We start from the raw sequence: 21,683 nt of genomic DNA, 5'->3' as shown, positions 1-21,683 counted from the left end.
AATCCCAAATTTCAGAGAAAGGTAAATTCAGTAACTGAAGCAAAAGACCTACCTCTTAAGGTATGAACATCAAGCTTGTTATTTGGATAAGCTATCCAATGTACTTTTGTTAGAATGTAAAGATCACAACCAGACTGGGAAGGCTTTTTAGAAGTCGGGTATATTTGACTATTTTTTACAGGAATATTTCTCAAATTCATTGAACTACATTGTTAGTTACCTGCATGAACTAGTAGTCCTGAAGTGTCAGTCCTGCAGATCACAGATGAAAACTTGCATGACAACATGATGCTGCATAATGGATTTACAGTACACTTTCTTACAGACAACATTAAGAACAGTTTAACCCAATTCTATTGAGACAGATCTTTGGACATGACACACCTTTCAACTTTGGAAAAACTCTGACCTTATTCCTTATTATATTAAATAAAAGTTGCAATTCTTTTTATCCAGCATGACCTAGCAATTTCTCATGCTTTTTGCTTTTTTGGCTGATAACTATTTGCTGTACATACTTTAATAGTATCACAAATTTTAAGATTGTCTCTCCTGCTAATGTAGAGACACTTCTTAACTCCTAAAGCATGCTATCTTTCCCAATTATGAAAAGGCTACCTGAAATGAACACTCCACTTTTACTCATTTAATTTAGAACCTTAGTGTAATGAATTACATTAGTGATATTCACTCATCCTTACCAGCAAACTGGCTCTCATCATCCTCTATATTCTTTCAGTTATCAAGGGTTAAAAAGCTGGTAAGATTGTAAGTAACAGCACCAGGTACGGCCAAAAAACCATCTTGTACCTTTTTAGATTAAGAACAAACAATTCTGTCAACTTGGAGAAAGTTATCATCCTTACCAATGAACATATGAAATAAGAGTTTTTAAAAGACCCAAAGCTATAACTCTGTACATGACCAGAAGAACAGACAAAACTCCTAATTCCAAGTGAAAAGATAAGGTCACCTTGGCACCAAATTAGGTGCAAACCTAATAATTGGGTTTTGTTTGGTTAGTTGTTTTGTTTGCTTGGTTTTTGTTGTTGTTTTGGGTTTTGGTTTGTTTTGTTTTCTTCTTCTTTAAAGAGTCACCACCATAAGTGATTTAACGGCAGAAAACTCAACTTCATGTTACCAGGATAATACGAACAAGATGAAAATTGTATGAGATTCCTATCTGAGCCAAAGAAACACAAATCCCACATACTCAAATTTATGCTGTGAGAATTCTGTATATAACCTATCCTTCTTCAACATCTGTGGTGCTATTATTAATTTATTACATCCTCTACTTTTAGGTAAAGCAATACTATCAACACAGTTTCTGGAAGCAAGCCTGTTTTTGCCTGGTATCTCAAATGCTTAAAATCTGACCTCACTCTACACACTGTACAGGGAAATTCAGCACAAGCACCTACCTTCCGTAACCTTTCCTGTTACACAGAAGTGTGACCCATTACACTGTTAACAAATTGAGACCAAGATTATTTTTTCCTAGCTTTTCCCCATATTTAACAAGATAGGTCCTCCTATGGAGCTCAGAAGATGCAGTCTGGAAGTCAGAAAATCTAAGAACAAAGACTGAAGTTATCCTAATGAAGTACATTCACTATTTGTAACTAGTATCTTACACCTGTGCGTTTTTAACTGGCAGTAGATTTTTTTTTAATTTATTTCCAGAAGTCAGGATATCATACCTTTTATATTTGCATTAGGAAAGTAAATGATTTCAAATCAGAAGAACAAAACCCCCAAATCCTTTACTCAAAGAAAACCTACATGGAAAGCACGCTATCAGAGTCATTAGGAAATGCATTCTGGTCAAGGGTACAAGAAAAATGTTTGAGCAAATCATTAAATCGCATTTTCAGCTATTGCTTTAAGTGACATAAGCTCACACAAAAGGACAAGCCTGCACCAAGTTGTGGGAGTTATGTTCATTGTTTAGAAGTCTACAAGATGCTGCAGCCACCACACTCATGAGCGGAGACAGAAGACAGAGGCAGTTAGGAAATGCAGGTTGTTCTTTAAAATGAAGTCTTTCAGTCATCCTTGCTGCCCTTTTCTGAACCTTCTTCAGCTCTGCTATGTCATTTTTCAGCCACAGGACTAGACTAGTACTGAAGAAGCAATACACATTGCAATGCAATGCATCTATGGTACACCACAAATTTGTATAATCGGGTCTGGTTTTTTTGTTTTGTTCCAGTTTTTGTTTTGTTCCCTGATACTGTGTAATATTTTCATTGATTTACTGACTATTCAGTTGTCATTTTTACAGAACTGTCAGAACCTCAAGATCTCCTCCAAGCAATAACAATACTGATCAAGCATCATTACACTGTTCCATGTATTCTTTTACACATTTTTCTGTCCTCTTGTTATGTATGCAAGAGTACAGGCTTTCTCCTCAGAGACCAGCTTTTTTCTATTATACACAGCTAACCACCATTAAAATGAAAGGTCTTTGGAGTTTCATTCAGAAGATTTCATGCTTAAAGAACACACTCAGTTATTTATATATTAGACTTCTCAACTAATTTTCTGTATTTAAACCAGTAATGAGGTAACACTTAAATTAAAGGAAAGACAGAGCATAAACTGTAAGCGTCAAGTACTGAAAGCATTAAAAGGCCTAGGGAACAATCTAAATCTTACTGTGAATTCAAGTCCCCTCCCTAGCCACGATTCTCGTTCTACACTCATCCTCAGATAAAGAACAGTATTTCCTTTTGCAGAGTTACATTTATTCCTTTTCTCAAAGCACCACATTCTAGAAACCTGCAAAGCCAGGCTAAGGCAGTAAACATCCTCTGTGCATAATTATATGCATACTACAGCAGCATAGCTTACTTTTAATTGTTCATAATTCAGAAGACAATTCATAATTGAAGTCCTGAATCAGTTATACATTATACAAAGGAATAACACTGAATAGAAGAGTTATTTTAAATTCCCCACAAAGCGCTCTGCTATAATCAGTATTTTAAAGTTGACAGCAATAGCTCTAAAAAAGTCTTAGCAGAGCAGAAGATACAAACAAAGCAGGTCATGTCTATTTTAAGATGCACATATTACATTTTTAAAGCTACGTTAAGTCTACATATTAATCAGAGATTAGAAATGAAGAACAAGCTCATCTGAGCAAATGGGATCTCCCTCTCACCTCTTCAAAATATCAAGTCACCACAAGCAGCTGTATTTTGAGATGCCATATTAGTCAAACAGCAACCAGGAAACTTGAGAAGCCAGCTTTTGTTTGTTACAGAAGCCTGTGTACACGAGTCCATCGTGCCCTGTCTTCACAGGAGAGAATTTATGAAATTGCGGGGCCTTACCTAAAGATACTCTGGAAAGACTCAAGCTAAAACAGATTAAAGCAAATTGCTCTTTGTTAAATGTTTCACATAATTTAACAAAGAGATTAATTTTATAGTTCAAAGTATTCCTGAAGTAGAATATCAAGTAATGTGAAAAGAAACAAAATCTGGGCTTAGCTAAATTCTTTTTCTCAAAATAAGGCAGGGTGGGGGGTGGGAGTGGTGGTGCAGAGAAATGCCAAAGTTACAGGAAATTTTTCCTAGATGGACACTTTGCAATTGCAAATGGACACTTAAGTTCTACAGCTCATGAGTACCAGCAGTAAATCTTCATATACTTTGTCTTTCGAACAGCTCCCAAAAGGGTTCCTGTGGACGGGAAAGGGAAAAAACCAAAACAAAACCAATGGAATTTCATTATTAAAAATGTGAAATGCTATTCTGGTAGCTGGTCAAATTTCCCACACAGTTATTTATTAATAGAATAAGTGCAAGTTTAACATCCTGCTTTGACAATGCAAAGTACACTTTCAGTACTTTGAAACCAGGTGGATAATACGCAGAGAATGAAATTCATTTGAAGTACTCATAATTTTGGCTCTCAACAGCTAGCAGAATGCCTTGATAGCTTTTTGACTATAATAGTTTATGGAAGAAAAGCATAATTATCATAATAATCTTAAATATTAGGGATGTATGTGTTTTGTTCCTATTTTGGTATCAGAGAAGTAACATTATGTCTGTAAATTACAGTAATCAAGATACAAGTTTCAATACAATTTTCACTGACCACTTTTTCTGAGTGTTTAGCAGTATGCGCTAATGGACCCAAGGAATTTGGAAAAAAACCAAACAAAACCACATGCCACAAAAACCCAACAAAAACACAAAACCGACCAAACCAAACCCACAAAACTTCTACTCACCTTTGTTTGATTTACATTAAGCTGTGAGATCCACTTCCACATTAAAACAAACCTGCAAAATAAAACAAGAACTTACTGTACAGCTGTCATTGTCTTATGCTTCTGTTCTAGACTATATGACAAGACAGGCAAAGCAGAGATGAGAAATCCACAGCTGCAAAAATATTCTATCAGTTTTGTCTCAGGGAAGAAATATCAAAATCCCAGTGGTCTTCTCTCAAATACACATGTAATTTTCAAATAACATAGATGTTTGTACTTTAATTAAAAGTCCACCAAGAAATCATATCAAATATACACATGCTATTAAACTAAGTGGGCAGAACAGGGGAAAAAAAAGTTGCATGGCAAGAAAAGCTCTGCTGCATTTTCTGCTAGTGCCTTCAAAGACAGCTGTCTTACGTTCCCTGAATAGGGAATGAAGCATAGAAAGGACATGGTTACAAATGAAAGCTTTAAAAAAATCTTTTTAGCAAAACAATCAAGATACCTGAGATTAAGTGCTGGGGGGGTTTTAAACCCAGGCCTCACTAATTCCTTGCCTTCCCTAGGACAAAGTTGTGTTCATTATTTTAAGGCTAGCTGGCCCATTTTAAAATCATAACTTACTTTGCCTTCATGAAGGCTGATTAATGTCAGGTTAAATGCTCTAGTTTCAGTTTTGCTCACAGATCTTTAACAGAACTAACTATACAAGGAAATTTTTCACTTCCTAGTTGGAGATATCAGACTATACAACATTTGGAAGAGACTCTGAAAGTCACTGAAGCTGCACAAAAACAAGAATGAATTTTTCTACAGAACTGGGTCTACTTCATCTAATGAAGACACAACAACTGGCATACAGCTTTACAGAGGGTTATTTGTATCTAGACTAAACTAACGTATCCATCAACAAAACTAACTCTGAAAGAGACATCTATCCTTACATACTACCTAAGATTCCTTCCCTCAATTTGTTCACACACAGCTTTTTGATTCTGAGTTCCCCAGTCAGTCTGTAACTGTCTCAAAGCCACCCACTTAAATTACAAAGACAGATAGTAAGGAAAGACAGACCTTTCAAAAAGTCTTGCTGGGCAATATAAAGCAACAGACTAGTCTCCAAGCTCCTCTCCCTAGCCCCAGGATAATTTCCTAATTATCACATTAAACTGTAGCCTTTATGCATTAATGTTATTCAAAAGATATGCTCATTTATTTCTCAAATAAGTTGTATTACAGAAAAAGTTAAAATTCTTTAGTCAGGTTTTAAAGTAATATTCATGCACCTAGAGAAGCAGAAGTGTTATTTTCAAACAGCAGGGGAGCCCTATTGCATGTTACAGAAGGTAAATGTAAAGCTACAGTTAAAAACGCCCACAAAATACAACCTGCATGTATGAAGAGCAAAACACCTTTCAAAAAATGGGAAAGAAGGTCTATGCAGACTTTACATTATCAAATACTAAGATCAGCACTAAACCAGACATCTCAGTAAACCCGTGCACTTTGGCTGGGCAGAGTCAATCCCAGTCTAACACTTCTCTCACTGCAAGTAAGAACTACATCACTGACTGCCCTCATGCAAAATTATCTCACCCATACCACTGTAGCAATTCTTACATCTTCTGAACATTGCAATTAGCTAAACATTAGCAGTAACTGTTCTCAACATAGATTTCATGGTTTGTGATTCAAGTACAGACAGAATCTTTGCATGAAATGATTGAGCCCAGACAACTGTAGATCACTGGTAATACAACAGGCTGTCATGCAACCTGTTACTCACTGTAACAGCTTTTTCATGGAAAAGCGTTACTTCAGACCAATCAATTTACTGTGTTGACATAAAATGGGAAGTCTTACCCTACACTGCCTATCTGGAGGGCATGTACTCTTGTACTCATTAATGTGCTCTTTGGAGAAAACTTAAATGCAAGTACTCTTGAATGTAAGTATTTGGTTCACAGGGAGCTCACAGACCACTCTAGGGATAAATATGGGGTTACTCTGTATCTACATCTGGCACAGAAGGAAAGAGAAGGGAATAGAGAAGATGTGCCATCATAATCTGGATATTGTCCAGCTGAAGGAAAGGTGACACAAGTTTCACAAAGACATCATCAGCAAGCAAACTGCTGAAGTACCAAAGGGCTGGCTGTCCTACTGCAGCATTGTGTTACAAACTTCAAAGGGCCCTGCAGAATTAACTCCCCTTTTTGCGATTTCAGACACACTGGTGTTCAAAGCTGCACCCAGTGGGAGACAGTATGTGCAGTGGCTTGCAAACATCCCGATGAAGGCAATGCAATCCACATCAAGACACCAGATTTTAGCCCAAACTATTGATAGCATTGAGACCCTCACTGTTTAAAGCAACCCAACCTACAGTACTTAACCAACACTCACCTCTCAGTCTTTGTGCTGTCGAAGATACCTCTCACTCCAACACAAACAGTCAAACTCTAACACCTACTATTCATTTCAAGGATGTTGACATTTGGAATAACTGAGCACCTGAAATTCTTTACCAGCAGATCGAAGAGAGGTAATTCTCCAAGACTCCTTAGGAAAAGGCAAAGATTCAAAATCACAAATGCTTTGGCTCTGATTTTCCTGTCTTAATTCTCATTATCAGGAAAGGAAGCGAGAATGAAAGCCACTCTCCTTCACCAGGTAATAAAGACAGCATCAAAAGGGACTCAAAAGCAGGTAAGAAACGTAGTTACAGAATATTCACCTTGAGGCCTCACCACTCAAAGAGTAAAAAGGGGCCCACAGCGGGTACAAGGACTGCTCTAAAATGGTTAGGCTTCTGATCACCAATAAGCAGCTGCCTGTTCTGATAAGGGCTGAGAACAGGAAGTGGAAGAAAACTGCCACGGTGGAGATGGCCGACATCTTAAGTGTACCCCCAGTGGTATTAAAGAAACACAGATGTACTGGAAGTGCTTAAAAGCACAAGCATTTCTCCCTAATCGGTGAGAAATGTGAACCAAGGCAGTTCAGTGCTAGCATGATCACTTTGCCCAGTGACAACACAAAAAAGGAGCATACCAATGATACTTCTTTTCATGCAACACACAAAAAAAGCCAAAGTAGGCAAAAGAAGTTCTCCAGCCTGTATGCAATGATGAAGTCACATCTGTGGGTATTGCTCAGACAGAACAACCCATCAAGTGTATCTGAGCTACAGAGAGACACAGAGAGATTCTCAAAAAAGCATTTGTTTGAGGAATAATTTAAAAGGCTGTATATACAGGCTGTAATATAATTGTTACAGATAATCACACTAGACTAGTTAAAATAGTTAATCTTTCTGGCTAGCTAGAGAACAGCTACAAAAGCTTCCATAATACTGCTTTCCCAAGTAAGCAACCATTACAGTTGATGCTTCAAGATTCAGGCTCATACAAAAAACCTAAGATAACTGGTTTCACATCCACAAAGATAGCAGAAAAGATCTTATTCATGACTCTTGCATCAAGCTCATAACCATTCACAATACAATGTTTATATAAAGACAATTAATCTGAGTTCAAAGGTGAGTCACACAAAACTTGCCTAACTGCTCCTCCTCTCATCAGAGTTGGATCTTATGTCAAGACTAAATTTACTTTTAATCACTTGCTATTTACATTATTAGTGCTCTGTTTGCTATAATGAGATACCTCCTATAACATGACCCTCTCTGGGGAAAAAGTTTGAGGAACACTAGAATGCAAAGGTATACAATGAGTAGATAAAATTTGCAGTAATCCTGACAAGAAAGAGTTTTGATCTATTCATCTACTATTTAGCCGTTATTTCCTAACAGATCTGTGATAACTGACATTTCTACATCTGTCTGGGAAGACACTTAACCATCTTTAACCACCACCTTCTCCTGGAACGGCTGCAGTCAGTAACATAATTCAGAGAAGTTTTTCGGCGGTTTTTTTTGGTTGTTTGTTTGGGTTTTTTTTTGTTGTTGTTTTGGTTTTTTTTAAAGAGAGTTATAATGTAACACAAAACTAGCTTTTGCCTCTATAGCTGATTATGCTTGTAGGGGAAGGAAGGAAAAGGAAGAAACAAAGGCTAGAATAAACTATACTATACAAACTACTTTTGTTGGTATAAGCTGTGGCTAAACAGTCCATTTCACCAGCTCAACATAAAAACACAGCAAAATGCTTGCAAACTGTAGTCTTGACTTCAAGTACTTTCTGGGACTTAGAAAATTTGATCAGTTGGTTGAGAGTGAAATTTACATTTATTAGGATACTGCTGTCCCAGCATTAAAATCTGCTAAATTCAAAAGCAGGGGGTGGGAGTGGGGGGTACAGGGGAAAGAAATTTCATTCTAATATCTGATGCAGCTCTGGAAAATGTCCATAATCTTACAGAAATCTAATAATCCTAAGAATCAATGCAGGAAAAAACAGCCAGTAGAAAGCAAAGATTACTCTAAGAAAAGGCTATTGCAAGAAGCCCAGAAGAAGCTCCAGCTAATATTGTATACACAACCACCAAGGATAAAGTCATTTCAGAAGAGGACTGAAAAAGCAAAAACTTAGCTGACAAGCTCTTTACATACAAGCCTATACCGCCATTTTCCCAACTAGTAGTCAGCAATGACCTTGTCTGTACAAAATGTAGTTTCCTGCTTTCTGTTTGCAGAAGGAGCTTTGATGCTCTCCAATCTCTATTAAAAAGTATAAAAACTGCATATTCATATAACATTCAGTAGCCACAAATACCTTGAACTAACATTCGGTGTAGATTAATTTAGATCATCAAATTTAAATATTTTCTAAAATAACAAAATTAATTCCCTTTGAGAATCTGTAAAACTTTTCTCAATCTATGCTATTCCAACCTTAGTTTAACCAACTGAATGATAAATGCCACAATCAAATTTACCAAAATTAAATTTGCAAAGGAAAAATAACAATCACTCTTCTTACAATAGTTAATGCAAAGCGATATTTAAGTGCAGGTACCCTACTGAAGCCTGAATTATCCAGAAGTCAAATTAAGCAAAAAATTAACATGTCACAACATGAATAGACAAAATTTAAGTCCTTTTACTGGAGGTGCTTCTGACTTCAAAGAACCTGCAGTGACTGAACAAAAGCGAGCAAGCAAGGGACTGCAAGAGAGGACTGCCTCCTGCATTTTGAATCTCCTGCTAGATTTTGAGAGTTATCTGAAAAATAGTTCAAAGAAGTTACAGTTCTTCCTTTGTCTATTCATTATAGGAGAATCCACATGCACAGTTCCCAAAGCTGTGGTAGGGCTTTCACGTGGAAGTGCTGAAATATCTCGTTTTTTTCTACTCGGAGAAAGTTTTGCTTTTTGACAACACCCCGTATGGGACTGTGAAGCACTTCAAGGAAAAGTGTGACAGCATAGGAAATTAACACAACTGATCATACCTCAGACTCTGAAGCTGTTTCAGGCCAAACAAGAAGATTACAAGCAGATGAATGCAACATTAACAGGAGTATCACAGTAGGGAAAAAAGTAGTCAGAGAGAGTAGCTTGAACGGAAAAAAAGAACTTGTGTTTTTAGCATCAATTAAGCGAAACAACAGATTTAATTATTATTTCAAAAATCTGTATTATGTAAGTGAAAAAATTTAAAAGCCGTCAGAGGGAAAAAATATTCTAGGAAGACTGAGGTTTGGGCTAACAAAACATGTATTAGTCAAAAAGGTTACTCTTCCTCTCCCTCACTAAAGAGATAAAGAAGTAAGCATTTAAAGATGTACACAATAAAGATGGAAAGATGTCTACAGAGAAGCAATAGGAAACAAACATAATTTAAGAGCTGTTTACTTTGAGTAAGCAAATATGTAACAATCAACATACAAATGAAAGTATCATAAGAGCACTAAACTGAAGCATCAGTTTAAAGATGGACTTCTGAAAACATTTAAAACTTCAAGCCTTAAGAGAAAATATTACTACAATGTTTCTGAAGGTTACTTATCAATGCAGCCCCACAGCTAAGATCAGGTGTAACATTCTAAGTATCACTGATATTTAATAAATAAGTTTACAGTCCATCAATATCCAACTAAATTGAATGGCATTCTTCACAATGAGAATTACCATTAGCAATAAGCTACAGAGAAATAATCTACCTTCTTTCTGTATAATTTCTCTACCAGTTTAAGCTACAGATCAACATACCACTTGCATAATGAACACCTGTACATTTTCAGTCATCCTTGAGCCTATTTATCATGACCACATGAACTAGCTCTTCATTTGCTGTACTTATATACCTTAGATGTAACAGCTTCGCTCAAACAGGAAAAGCTTAAAGCACAGAATGACATCATCTCTCCATTCCATTCCAAACTACTAATGGCACTGTACATAACCTTGGCATCATCCCTGACATTGAACACTTCTCCTTTCATTATGCTGTCAGCAAAATCTTGCCAATACATTACCTGTGCAGGAACTGCCTCTTACCCTTCAGCTATGGAATCACTCTCTTCTCCAGTCTGAATTACTATATATTCCTTCACCATACCATCACATAAGCTTTAACTACAGCACCCCAAAATACAGTGACATACCCTCTGACTATAAGCACTGCACGAATGCACTCCAGAAAACAGACAGTTACATGAGATCTTGCCTACCTCACAGAAATTCATTATGGTTCCTCACAAATTTCTAGTCCAAGTTTGCACACCCAGTTTCTCAGCTGAAACTAAGTAATTGGGAATCCAAACCAGAAAGCTTCTTCACTTAAGTGCTTTTCTAAGGAACCAACAGACTTAATTAAAAAAACATGCATTTTATGTCTTTAATAATAATAAAAAAAAAATTTAGAAACATCTGAGGCAGTACCTTCCATGTGCTCATTTTAAGAAAACAGCCTGTTACACTTCAAGGTTCATTTTTAAAATACCAAACTGTAGAGTGGTGTTAGACGTTTGTAGTGTCATCCTCTCCTTTCTACAAAACCCACAGTATTTTAATAAAAACATGAAGGAGGCAAAGCTAAGCATAAGAATAAAAAAAGTTGCAAGTTATGGTTGTGTACATCAAATTAGTGCATCCCCTTTTGTGTACCACCAAGCAGCAACTTTCTATTGTCCAAATGACTGTCTTTACATACTACACATTCTTCAACAACTTGAAAATTGCATTTTATGTATTTAGCACATATGCCTGTAAATGAGGCAGGATGCCACTGAAATCAGTCAGAAGACTGTTTTGTACAAGATACTGAAGGAAGGTATGAAATAAGATTGTACAATAAAAATAATACATATGTACAATCAAAGTAAATAAAGCATGTGTGCTACTTGAGAAACACCATGTTTTAAGTACAGATATGTGCATTCCAAGTCATAGGCAACTGTATATTTTAGATGCATACTTAAAGTAAAGGCCTTCTTAATTTTTACCAATGACCACTGAATAATCTTTCATAAGTCCCCTGAATAGAGAATAGTTTATCAGCTCCATCTCTACTGAATGAACCCAGGGCCTTTTCAGTAAGGAAGTCTGACAGAGAGCTTCACCAAAACTCCCCCAAAACCAAGAGAACTACAGAAAAATGGGATCTGCTATAGGTATACAGAAGACATCACACACATGGGACTTTGATGCAGAGCAGACAGTTTATTGTCAGTCCATACCCACCATCAAATCTGCCACCTGTGGAATCCTGACACACAGAGAAATGGCATAATTAATCTTCACACATTCACTGCACTTCACATATCACTTTCCTGATGTACTGCATTACACACTTCTGAAATTCTTCAACGTAAGTGCACTCTTCCCTATTAATAACAAAACCTGCAAAAAGTTTACTCCACAATACATACACTTACATACTTATGAAATAAAATACAATGCAGATCCCCGAGTAGATTCTACTGTAGAATATGATCCTCATTTATAAATCTTCAAACAGGATTTAGGTTGGCCATATTATTTTTATTTTGAACTCAAAATATAAAAATATCTTAAACAAAAGCTTTGCTGCATGAAAAAAAAGGAACCCATTAACCGCTTAATTCCTGAAAGCCAGAATTATGTACCAGATACCACATACTTTGTGAAATGATGTATCAAGGTTTTTTAAAAAATTTATTACCCGAAGAGATCAATACTCTGTACTAGTTTTTTTTCCTGCAAGTTGTTTTATAAGGACATTATGTTTATTAATACAATTTAAAACCATTAAGCAATTTTTTGGGGTAGAAAAAGCAGTAATTAGGTATTAAAAAATATTTACTAGAAATTAGTGTTCCCAATAAACAGATTGGTATTCTAAAACAAGAAGCCTGATGATATCCATTAATATCTAAATTGATTTATATCTCTGTTCCCATTAAGGACACTTTTACCTAAAAGCAGTATCTTGCACAGTATTTCTAATAGTAGTTAAAGCAGCACATTAATAGTCAAGCCATGTTGTTACTGTAGCAACAATGATTTCTGGTAGCCATTTTCTTTCCAGTTCTAACACTGTTCCAAAGCCAACAGTCCTTACTGCAATCTCTGTTTAAACCCAAAGGCGGCAAACTGCTACATACTTCAGATACCTCCCTCTAAGACTGTCTTCTTCAGTCTAATGTCCTTACTTAACAGTATTCTCTAATGCTGGACTCGACACAATTTCAGTTTACGCTAATAAAAAATATAACAGTACAGCAGTCCACTTAAAAAAAACCAAACCCTATATTTAGGAGACTAAACAGTTTGCATGACACTGGAAGAGAAGAACAGCTATGCAATTCATTATTTTAACCTGCAGGCTCTAAGAACACAGCCCAAGACAAGATTACCAGGTTATAGCCTATAGCCTTGGTCATTACACTGATGGCAGCCACAGAGAACCCCTTCTCAGATCACAGATTACAAAATCAAAGCAAGTGCTGTAGCCAAAAGCAATTTCTTAGTAGACTGACATCTCTCTGAATTTTCTGTATTTAGAAAACCGTTTTAAGACATAACTAGCACACACATTCATTTCCAACTGCTCCTCTACATTTCTGCAGTCTTAAAAATCACACCACCTGAAACACTTTCCTGGCTTTCTTAAGACTACAATGCAATTTCTAAAAAAGGTTGAACTAAAATCCTACAGCTCAAAATTAGTGATAAATGACACTATTTTCACTTCTTTCTTTAAAAAAAAAATAATCTCACTTTCTTGTATCATGACAGTTTGAAAGCAAGCAATGGTGGGAGGGCACTAACAAGAAAGTGAAGTACATAACTATTCATAACAGCAATGGGACAAAATAGTCAACTGGTATTAGCACGTAAGTACCCCCTGCAAAACAGGACCCTAAGTCCAAATTCAGTTCCTCACAAGTTTGTTTCAGCTGAACAGGTAGCTATGCTGGGATCACGAGCTCTAATGCCTGCTGTTGTCTGTCTAGACAGTGTTTCTGACACTTCCCATAGACCATGGCAGGAGAGGGAATCTCCTCTTCATAGCCTCACAGAAGTGTATTTTCTATGCACGTGAAAATGTAAAATCGAACAAAAATTTCCAGGAGATTTCATGCACACTTAGATTTCCATAAATATTTGTAAACCTCTGCTTATAAACTACTAATAGGTATCTTATAAGTAAGGGCTTAAGCTTAAAATGAAAGTAGGTTTATGCCAAACTCTGAATTGGTGTGGCCGAGACATTTTATTCTGATATCCCTATGACAGAAACCTCCAGCAGAGGACAGAATAGACACTCTGGAGTATTAGCGTCTTTAAACACCACTGCTAACTCCCAAAGAGCCTGCTTGCTTATTAGAGGACTAAGCTGTCACTACAATGAATGTTCCAGTATGAAGAAAATAACCATATAAAATAATCACCTAAAAATACAAATTCCAGTACCGGCATTCTTCCTGCAATAGTTTTGTCCAAATAAAATATACATGTATTTTACACAACAGGATTCAACTACTGCTTATCAGATTTTAAGCGAAGCTGCAAAATACTCTGCTTTCTATCTGGGTTCATATACACGCTATTATTTATAATCTATGAAAGACCACTTTGGGGAGTCACATATATATATAAAACCAGTACCGCAAAGCCTTTCCTTCATTTTGAAGGAGCCTCCTTTTTTATGACAGAGGATGGGTTCTGGTGAAGGAGTAAAGTTAGAACATGCTGTCAACACTATCACCTTAATAGCTATTGAAAATGGTTTTTAAAATAAGTAAAAATCCATTCCTCACTGAGATACTCAGTGCTCACTCTTGGGTTGGTGGCACTTTAAGCTTCCAACATTGTCCATCACCTACATAAACAGGAAAAAACTATTTCCTACTTTAGATAAGCTGTAGCAATGTGACATAATTAAACCAACTGTTTTATTTTTAAATCTTTATGCTAGATAGCTGCATTATGTTTGGGTTTTTTTTTTTTAAACATAAACAACCACATCTTACAACCCAGGTTATACTACCACACCTGGCAAGCAAACCAGGGCAAATGCCTCCACACACCTCTTTGAAATGTAGTTCGAGACCACTAGTTACCATTTTGAAAGACTCCATCAAACCAGCCACACATCACCAGCACCACAATCACAGGTCAGCTCTGACACAACATCCATGTCTCATTAGCAAGCTCCTATTCATGGTCCCCATGCTCAATCAGACAGCATCCACAAGTTTTATTACTAACACACTTAATTAATTGCCAACAGGACTGTTTCCTATAGTATAATTTCCAAGTGTTTTGTAAAGTTACTAAGCCTTTGTTCAAAAATTATTTTATGAAAAGCATTTTGCTGTGAAGCAGATATTCTCAAGATCTGCCCCAAGCTATGCAGTACCTTGAGGTCTACTTTCTACACTGTTTAATAAACTTCTACTGAGTCTCCACGTCAGACTGCAAGAAGGTATAGCAGTCCTAGGCAGGCTTCACTTCATGGTTAGGGCTTCATTAATCCTTCTCTCTTCAAACTTGAACTCTTTAAATACTTGTGGACTTTGTTCCACTGTTCACTTCCTTTTGCTTAGCCATCAATCAGGCTTTCTATCTTTGATTCTTTTACTATTTGAATTAATTCTTCCAAACATGACAGCCAATGACAAACTCAATCCTTCCAACTTGTATTGTTTTAGTAATAATCTGCAATTTCAGGTGTAAGCGTGCAGAGTTTCATGCAGAGACTTACCTCTGTTCATTTGCATACACATAGTAAAGTATACTGGTTTTTACTGCCTTGTCACACCTGCAAATACATATCTTTAGGCTTAGCTTCCATTAGCTAACTATAATGATACACAACCAATAAACTCAGACAGGGCATACAGGTTCTAACAAATATATTTAAGGGTCACAACATACCTGCCACACCACAAACAGAAAAACTATTACACCACGTGTATTTGGCCACTTCATTGCCACCATTTTGGTCATGTGACATATATTGCTACTCCTATGAAATACTGATTCATGATAAAAGTGCTGATGTCTCCATCATATAATAAATTACAGCAGTGAATACTCTTGTTCTGGCTACAGGAAAGCATCCTTCTGGTACGTCCCTGAAGAAGTTGTAAGATTTTCAGAAGAGACAACAGCAAAAAGCATGCCACGTTGGTTATCCTCACCTGTGCTGTCCTTAGGCACCTAATCTGGTTGGGGCTAAAAAAAATATAGACACTTGATTTGTCAGTTTTCCTGACCAAACTAGATTTCCCACCTAAACTTTCAAAAGTAGCCCAAGAAACAGAACAGACAACAGGTATACTCTAAGCCTGTTTCATATGCTTTACACTGCACTACAGGGAATAGTGCAGAAGAACCAGATCTGTGTGGACTAAGGTTGTATAAAATCAAGAGAATAAAATAAATATATACATAATTGGCACAAGCTATTCACGTAATAACTCCATTTCAGAATACAGACACAAATGACAGTTTTTTAACTGAGGCAAAGAAACCTGTATGTTTCCCATGCCTCCCTTGCACCTTAAAAAGCACATAAGTAAACAGCTTATGTTATTTGCACTAATAACAAAGCTTCTTAAAACAAATGAAAGCAAGCACCTAAGATAAAGGAAATTTTGCCACTGTCTTGGACACCCACAGTTAAAACAAAACAACCACCAGAATACCTCCTGCAAAGGCTTCATAAATTCACATAGATATTGACTAGTATGTACCAAAAACTTTGTCGCCTACATCAACAGAGGTTCTGTGCCTACTTTTTAGGCCCATGAATAGGGTTGACTGTTTGCCTGCTGACTGGCCCCAGAGCTACTATCTTAGCTCATTATTGGGAATTTTGTAAACATACAAGCTAGATTTTCAAGGTTAGCTCCTGTATTTCATGTTTGCTTTCAGCTGGAACGCTGAAGAAACTATACTCAACACTAAATGCTTAGAGAGTATCTATGAATGTGAAATCCTCTGGTTTAAATGGATTAAAGGGGAGAGAGGAACTTTTCCTTAAGTTCATGGACAACCTATAAATGCATACTTAATTAGAGCAATTCTGATAAAAATGCTCAGAACTTACTCAGTTCCTACTTAATCAACTTTAAACAGCTTCAGAGAAAATAAGACCCATGAACTACACTCCAGAACTGTGTTAAAAGTACAGAAATACAAAAATACAGAAAGCTATTACTACAAATTTAATTTAAGAAATAACCTGCCTTTATCCCCAAATTCACAAAACTAAAGAAAAATCAGAGAACAAATAAAACAGAAAACAAAGGAAGCTGAAGTACAGAACAAGTCAACTTCTCCAAAACCAGATTTTAGATACCCTAACCAAAGCTATTCCTTGACTGTATTTAGCCTATCACAAAATTGCTGGGAATTTACAGTATTTAGAGGAAAACAATTATTTGTGTCTTTAATTTTTGAGGAGGTATAGGCACTCATAAAACACTCAGATTTGTACTGAAGGCAAGACTAAAGAAAAGGAGAGTGGGTTTTGGGGTGGGGTTTTTGTTGTTTTGTGGGTTTGGGGATTTTTTTTTTGGTTGGTTGGGTTTTGTTTGGGTTTTTTTTACACTAGTAGGGTTATCCTATTAAAAACAAAGTGTGAATTCTGAATTGAAGAGTATTGGTAACAAAAGGTAACAGTTTAATATTTTTGTATTCTTTCCAATAAGCTTTTCACTTCTGAATGCTAAAATCTCCTTTAAGGTCAGGAAGAAATGCTAATGAATCTACAGTGACACAAAACATGAAGAAAAAGGACAACCTCAAGAATGTAAAAAAAGTGAACTTTCTCCTGCTGAAAATGGCACTCCAGAAGATGACTTAAAAAACTGAAAGAAAAGTCAAGGTAAAACTGTTTGGCAGAATGCAAGTGAAGTCATAGAGAGACTACTTTGAACAAAAATCACCCTGGGTCCTAGTATTAATATTACTAAGTGGGAAGAAGACTTTGTTTTAATAAGATCATGGAAACCACAACACAAGGGATCACTAATTAATCCTCCCTCCTTTACATTTACATCCTTTGAAAATAGTATGCATCAGCATGCTTCAGGACCAGCTTACTAGATGGACCTAAAGCCAAATTATTTGAAATATATTAAATAGAACTTCATTTAAAACAGTACCCAACATCCTAAACATCAAAGTGATCACCTCACAGAAGTCAAACTAATCCACTTTTCTCTAGATGGCTTAACAGACAAAAAAAACCAACTCACCATTAATGCTCCAAATGACATGAAAATATGCTCTGCTGGGATACTGCAGTACTTTTTACGCAAAAGTATAAACGCACCTCTAATTCCCTAACGGACATTGCCAGACTTCTGAAGACTACAGAACCTGGATGTCTTCACAATTTTACTAAATGTCAATACATTACCCTAAATACAGCCTTAATTTAGAACTTTGTATCTTGTTCCATAACACGATACTCTTACACTGGAAAACAGTAAAGAAGATTTAATTGTTTGTCTCTATATAAATAAAGATCTATCTGGACAGATAAGCAAAGGAACACACATAAACTGCACAAACACACAAAACTCCTGCAATGATTACAAAAAAACCCCACCTCCCACTATAACATTGCAAAATTTTTGTTTGTTTTTTACATAAATCCTTGCTAGGCTACCTCTTGCACATCATCTTCTCTGCTCACCTCTACTAGAACTTCATTGGACTAAAAAACGGAAGGCAAATTCCCAAGTTGTTTTTAGTGTCTAGAAGACATTTTTTAAAATGAATTATCACAGTACCTCTATGGTATTTTTAGAAATAGTGTGACACTTCAGTTATATAGGAACCTGAATGGTTTCTTCCAAGTATCATTTCTGTTTCTGGTTCTCTCCTTTGTGCAGAAATATATTATGCCTGTTAATACACATTACTGCTGTTAAAATTGTGAAAAGCAACAGCAGTCTTACAATCACAGTAGAGAGAGAGACCTGGGGAACAATTTTTTTCTGGACAAGCTGTTCCTCTTCCTCTCCAAGCCTCACGTGCACCAGGAAAGAAACTGGACCTCTCTCATCCACCAGCACTTTCAGCCACATGTATAGCAGTGAGAATCACAGTGAACTTAGCCAGTAAGCCTCACCACCCAGAAAGTCTGGGAACAGGGGCTTGTCCTTTACAGGGAAATGGCACTGAATACCTGTGATGTACCTACCTTACTTCAAAACACTAACAAAAGGAAAGGTCTGTGAGAATCCATCCTAAAGCAAGCTCATCAGCAAGTCTACCACTTCTCACCACAACATGCGTCACTATCATCCAATACATTCAAGGCTTTATAAGACACAGGAAAAGACAACCACTATCACAAAGCACTTACAAGAAAACAAGTCGGACAAAACAAACCTTCAGAGGTTTCCCCAAAGCAAAGATGTAGAAAGAATATACAATAGACAGTATCTACAGTCGTCTTTGGTTTATGTACCACACAAGCAACATTTCCACCTCAGTTTCATCAGCATTTCAGTTCAGTTTGCATACTAGACATGCAAGCTCTACTCCCTCCCACTCTGTAATTACTCCAAAGCCTCCGAATTTTTTCATTGCAGCTTATCTAGGCTAATTCATCATCACATGTCCCCCCCAACTTATCTTCCCCCCTTTTCCCCAGACGAAAACTACCACAACATAATGTATTTTTTTTTTGTTACTAAGTACCTGAGCAGGGAGCACTAACTGGTATGTTGTTCTCAACTTCCCAGAAGATGGAAAACTGTTTCTAAAGTAACTTCAGAGTTCTAACTTTCATTATAATTTGTACACAGTGCAGTTATTCTCATTACATGCCACAGGTTCTCAGTTTTTAAATGCTGCTCAAGAACAGAAGAGATTAGGTGATTTCACTGATGTCAATATATGTATTAAAAAAAAAACCAAAAAAACGGAAGCAGAAGAGGACAGAGTACGCACTTCACTGTGGGAGAGAGCTGGGAGAAGCCAGCTGCAGAACTGCCACTTCCCACTCCCTGTGATAGCACATACAATCAAGAGTTTCTCACAGAAGATATACTCATAACAACTATGGTTTTAAAACAATAAAAAGCAGCACTTCTGTGTGAAGAAACAAAGTTATTTATACTGGAACTTTTCAGGCAAAGGCTGTCCTCTGTTGAAAATATAGTTTCTAATACCAAGCCAACTTATAGTAACAACACAAAAAAGCTTTCAGAAAAAACACTCCCCTTCTCTCTCTTCTCCACCAATTATCACAGGGGAGCACAGAATCTAATGTCTTTGGTGAAAGCTCCTAAGAACATCCGTAAGAATACATGGTTTCTTTGCAAACAAAATAATCATAAATACAATAAACACTTCAATAACCTACAGCCACTGTTTTGGTGGTTGGGAGCCTTATTTTAGGATATAAATTCTATAAAGTTCCTACCTCTTCTGACTGAAAAGGATAAAATTCAGAAAATTAAGTTAATATTAGAGTTTCTGAAACTCTACAGCCAAAAAACCACTGCACATGCCTACATTTGAAGATGCAGAAAGATATCAGCAACAAACATTACAAACATTAAGGGCTTTTTCAAAAAGTAGTCAAGAATTCTATCACATAGATAGTGCTCCTAGGAGAGCTGAGTGGCATCAGAAGCAAACAGCAGAAATATTCAGACGACAGCCACTCAAGAAGTAAAAAACTGAGTTTAAAAAAAAAAGCAACCTACCAACCAGAACTCTCTCTGAAAAGCAGCAAACCAAAACAAAAACCAAAAGCAACCAACCAAACAAAAAAAAAATAATCAAACCCATAACCACCACCCATCACCCCACTGACTGCAGCCAGACAAGAAATAGATACCTACCATGTCCTACCAGCAGCAGCAAGGAGCAGCTTCAGAGCTGCCATGCTTTAGCAGCAGACATAAGTAACAGTTTTCCAAAAGCAGTCCCCTGACCTCCTGTTGCATGCCTTTTCTACAAAGAAATCTTGGGTGGAAAACCCATCCCTATCCCAATCGAAGAGCCACACTGGGAAAGTAGATGGGATAAAGCACAACTCATGCTATCAATGCACCAAATTATTATTCTGTGAAGAGGGAGGCAGGAGGAATTCATTACTACTTTTCAACATTACAATGATTACATTTGTTAAGGAATTCCTCCTTTCTTTTACTCAAACTAAAAAAGGACACATCAGGCAAAAGCCTGTAAATAAAGGTAAATTATACAACACATATACCTTGCACCTTGTTTTGCTTGTGTTCTATCACTTTGATATGGAAAGTATTTTTACAAGGGAGTGCTAACAGTTGGCCCAGAAAACAGGAAAGTTACAATGATCTCAATCCCTGTCTTCAGCCATAATTGGAAAAATCAGTAAGGCACCTGTAATTCCTTCCAACCTGCTTCCCAAGATGCATCCTTTCCCCCACTCCAGCTACTTTCTTAAGACTATAACATTATCAAATACTCATTTAAGGCAAGAAAAAAATATCATCATTCAAATACTCACAAAATAATGTCCCTTTGTAAAAAAAAAAAAAAAAAAATCTAATTGCAAATATCTCAGACTGCAAATTCTGCATTTTTTATTTTCACTCATAGAAGAATACGACTGTATTCAAAAGAGTCTCCAAAACTCCAAAGCTTTTAGAAGCATGATAAGTATCTAACTTGCAATGTTAAGCATATTGAAAATAGTTACTACACACTAACAATAGGCCTGAAATATTCCAAAGCCCAGCAATCTGACCTTTATTCTGATTTGAGCACGAACTTCGCATCCTCTGGATTAAGTCTCAAGAAATACTGAATTACTAAATATCCCATAATCCCTCAACTAGTCGATTATATGTAAGATTAAGCACTCAGTATCAATCAATAAATGTCAACTTGAGACTTACCATTTCCAGTAGCTGGATTTAGTCACATCTGAAACCAGCAGTTCCCATACCAAAAGTATCACAATTACATCTGCTGGAATTCTCTGTATTACCAAGTTTGCTCAGAAATATTAAGTCAGTTAATATTTAGTGTAACCAAA

At 36.5% G+C, this 21,683-nt stretch overlaps 1 protein-coding gene across 13 annotated transcripts in view; it reads right to left on the bottom strand.

Annotated features, from left to right (window-relative positions):
- The window catches only part of ZNF644 (zinc finger protein 644), an 84,741-nt gene that overhangs the window by 29,342 nt on the left and 33,716 nt on the right, over nt 1–21,683 (bottom strand). For 12 of the 13 annotated variants that reach the window (XM_030031875.2, XM_030031884.2, XM_030031879.2 and 9 more), the window contains one exon: nt 4,253–4,304. The gene's annotated coding sequence lies outside the window, so the exon portion shown is untranslated. Of the gene's footprint in view, nt 1–4,252; nt 4,305–6,643; nt 7,239–21,683 lie in introns of those variants that run through there. The other variant, XM_041128171.1, reaches the window with a different exon arrangement.

The sequence above is a fragment of the Aquila chrysaetos genome, chromosome 12, assembly GCF_900496995.4.
Source record: "Aquila chrysaetos chrysaetos chromosome 12, bAquChr1.4, whole genome shotgun sequence".
Taxonomy (NCBI): Eukaryota; Metazoa; Chordata; class Aves; order Accipitriformes; family Accipitridae; genus Aquila; species Aquila chrysaetos.
The sequence above is the reverse complement of the archived record's forward strand: the minus strand, read 5'-3'. Positions and strand labels throughout refer to the sequence as shown.